The sequence below is a fragment of the Oryx dammah genome, unplaced genomic scaffold, assembly GCF_014754425.2.
Source record: "Oryx dammah isolate SB20612 unplaced genomic scaffold, SCBI_Odam_1.1 HiC_scaffold_23, whole genome shotgun sequence".
Lineage (NCBI taxonomy): Eukaryota > Metazoa > Chordata > Mammalia > Artiodactyla > Bovidae > Oryx > Oryx dammah.
In genome coordinates this window covers 24,594,996-24,598,918 of record NW_024070207.1, presented here as the reverse complement: position 1 = coordinate 24,598,918, position 3,923 = coordinate 24,594,996, and positions in this window count along the sequence as shown.

Here is a 3,923-nt window from a genome sequence, read left to right as displayed (position 1 = left end):
ACACACACACACACACACACACACACACAAAACACTAAGGGAGAGCTCCTTCTGGATGCCTGGACAGTATCTGGCTCATTTTCTCAGGGAACCCAGAAGTGTCTTAGTATTACACCTTTCATGGTATCTGCCCCTGTCACTGTGGAGCTACTTTGTTTAAACAGAAATGCAGCCCTAGACATAACTGTGCCTTTAATTTCTGAGTAGGGTGCTGCCTTATGCAAGAAAAATTCAGAGGCTATAGGGTGGGAGAAGTAATTTCAACCCTTGGTGCTTGGTTTTCCTGATGATGGTATAATGTGATACTGTACAATCATTTGCTGGATTTTGCATTTTCTCTATAAAACAAGTATTTTTCCTTATACTATATTTTTGCCTTTTTGATAGTGCTAGGTTTTTGATTGATTGGGTTTGATTTCTGTTGTATTTCCATAGTGAATAGTTCATTAAAGTAGATGCCTTTACCCAGGTAATCCTGGTAGGTTAACTGTTACACCTCCCTTCCCCCTTTTCTCAGGCTGGACCATAATTAGGTTATTCTCACTTTAAGAACTCTCCATTAACAATTTCTTTTTCACACTTAACAACAAAAAAATATGTTTTAAGTACAGAGGTTAAGTCTTTTTTGATGCATAAAGGCACATTTTGATAAGTTTTCAGCTTCTTTTAGCATTCTTGATTTCTGCTGTATGCAAAGCAAATAAATTCAATAAAGCTTGTTCTATAGTCTGTCTCTGTCACATGGGGAGGGAAATTAAATAGGTTATTGACAATTTAGACCCAAGGGTTGTCAGAAGAGCAAATGATCTTGAGAGGTTGTGTGGAGCAGAAAGGACCCCTATGCAGGTGTGCCTGACCAAGCTGATGGCCTCCAGGTGGGTGTCTATATGAGGGAGAGGTACTACTAAAGAGGGGCAGCAAAGCGATGGGTGGGAGAGAAAATGCAGACAGGTGAGTAGAGGGGACAAGATGGAGGTTGTACTGCAGCCTGGCTCAGGGACTAGGTCTGAGTCTTCCTGCAAGATGGGCTTCTAGAACAAGCCATTATCAAAAGGAAGGGGCCCCGCTGGGCTCAGGTAACAAAGTGTAACACAGAGTGAGCAAGGGGAAAGAGTAATAGAGCAGGCCTGTCCATAACATTTGTCCTATTTGCAAGGTTCAAAAAAAAAGAGTTTAGTTAGGGATCCACATAACATGTCTAAAAATATTTGAAATGTTTTAATCAAATGATAAACCATTAAATAAGTTGTATCTCCTTCCATGACAAATGTACCTTCCTAATGACCTGAAAGGCCAGGTTGGGATTTAGAATTCTCAGACTCCTCTAAGTTCTGCCCTGATGACGTGGGGAGAGCTGCCCTCCTTCCCTTCCCCCACCCATGCCCTGGCTCCTAGGCCAGGCCACACCCCCTTCTGGGCCTACAACCCCTCCTTGGGCCTGGGAGCACCCACCCCAGCAGTGAGTGCAGTCAGCCCTCCCCAGAACAGGTCCAAGAGGAGCACACAGGCCCTGGAAGCAGGCTAGGGACTGTGCAGGGCTGCCAGGTACCTGGAGCATGGGCTAGCAGGGACATACCCCTTGTTCCCACGGGCTGGCCTCCTGGCCCTGGCAGGAGGGGTGTGGCTGAAAGAGGACCAAAGTGGCCCTCTAAAGCATAGAGCTCAAGACAGAGATACCTCTTCCCTGGGTCTAGAAACAATACTATTTTAACAACTAGCACTGCAGAAATACTAACAAATCAGAACTAGTTTGAAGGGCCTCAAATCATACTACTTGATCTGCCCTTTCAGCTGAAATAATGGTGACAGGGAGTGCTTTGCCTTCTGTCTCACCATGTGGTTCTAGCCATAAGGAATAATATAACACATTTTAAAACATCAGCATCAGTGACAAAAAAAATGACAGTGTAAGTGTTAAGTTTACTTTGACAGATATTAGTGGAGCACCTACTAAGTGGACAACTCAGTGCCTAGGACTTTGGGAAAGATAAAACATTTTAAGGCCCCAAACATTCAGAAGTTCACAGTCCTGGGGGAGGTGAGGTGGGGGCAGGAGATACACACACATATAAATCATGCACAAATACTTGGACACGAATGTTCATAGCAGCACTATTCACAATAATCAAAAGGTGGAAACAATGCAAATGTCTACCAACAAAAGGAATGGATAAACAAACTGTGGTATATACATACAACAGAAATATTATTCAGCCCTAAAATTAAATGCTGATACATGCTACAATGTAGATGAGCCTTAAAAACATTAGGCTAAGTGAAAGAAGCCAGACACACAAGTTCACATACTGTATGGTTTTGTTTATAGGAAATGTCCAGAATAGGTGAATTCACTGAGATAGAAAGCAGATTGGCGGCTGCCAGGGAATTGGAGGGTGAGGAAATGGTGAATGACTGCTTAATAGGTACAGAGTTTTGGGGTGATGAAAATGCTCAGAAGTAAAGATGTGCTTGCACAAAATTGTCAATGGCATTGAATTGTTCACTTTTAAATGGTTGATTTTAAGTGAACTTCACCTCAATTAGAAATGCTAATATAAGTTGGAATATAAGATGTGCTACCACAGAATATGAGAGAAGGTATCAGTGCTACCAAGAGAGCACTTAGGAAGCTTTAACTAAATGCAGAAATGAGCCTGTCTAGTCTCAGGTCCCCAGGCCCATCCCCTTCTCTGATCCTCTGATCAAATGTGACTTATCCTTTTTTCCCTCTTAAACAGAGTCTAGATATCAAGCTTATTCTCTCCCTTTCCTCTATTTTACTCATTTTTAATTATGAAATATTTCAGACCTACACAAAGGTATAGAGAAGAATACTGTTGACATCTATGTACTCACCACCCAGCTAAGAAATGTAATATTACAAGTATAGTTGAAGCCCACTGTGGATCCCTTCCCAATAGGATCACCATCCTTTTCTTTCCCCAAGGGGTAGCCACCATCCTAAATGTAGTTTTTATCTTTCCACTGCATGCCTTTCTGTATGCTTAAGTACGCACACATCCTCACAGGCATTACCTTTTACTCTGTGTGTATATCCACCATCCGTACCTGGTGAGTGAATGTTCTCTTAGACTTCATATACCTGGTATCATGTCTGTGACCTGAAACCAGCTCTGTCCCTTGGATATTTTTCTGGAAGTGTTAGTCATTCAGTCGTGTCCAACTCTTTGCGACCCCATGCACTGTAGCCTTCCAGGCTCCTCTATCCATGGAATTCTCCAGGCAAGAATACTGGAGTGCCATGCCCTTCTCCAGGGATCTTTCCAACCCAGGGATAGAACCTGGGTCTTCTGCATTGCAGGCAGATTCTTTACCATCATGCAGTAAACAAGCTCAGTTCTAAAGGCTTGATCTCCATTTCTGTCTTTACAAAAATTGTTTTAAACTTGATATTTCAATTTATTTGGGGCTGCAATGAAGAATTTAAAGCAGGCTTACCAAATGGTGGAAAGTGATGCCTTTCAATGAAAGTAAAGTCGGTCAAACAAAAGTGAAAGAGATTTGAGTCAGGATTATCTACCTAAACAAAATTTGCCTGCATTTCAGTTTGAAGTGAAATGAAGTCGCTCAGTTGTGTCCGACTCTTTGCAACCTCGTGGACCATAGCCCACCAAGCTCCTCTGTCCATGGGATTCTCCAGGCAAGAATACTGGAGTGGGTTGCCATTTCCTCCTCCAGGGGATCTTCCCGACCCAGGGATCGAACCCAGGTCTCCCCCATTGCGGGCAGACACTTTAACCTCTGAGCCACCAGGGAAGCCCTATGTAAAATAAACTTATTTTTAACTAGAACAAACACTCTCAAACATATCTGTAGATGGTAAAAGTCATGTTATTGGATGTCACTTTTAGGGAGATGAATTTTGGAATGGAATCAGCATTAATAACATTCCCATGGGCTTC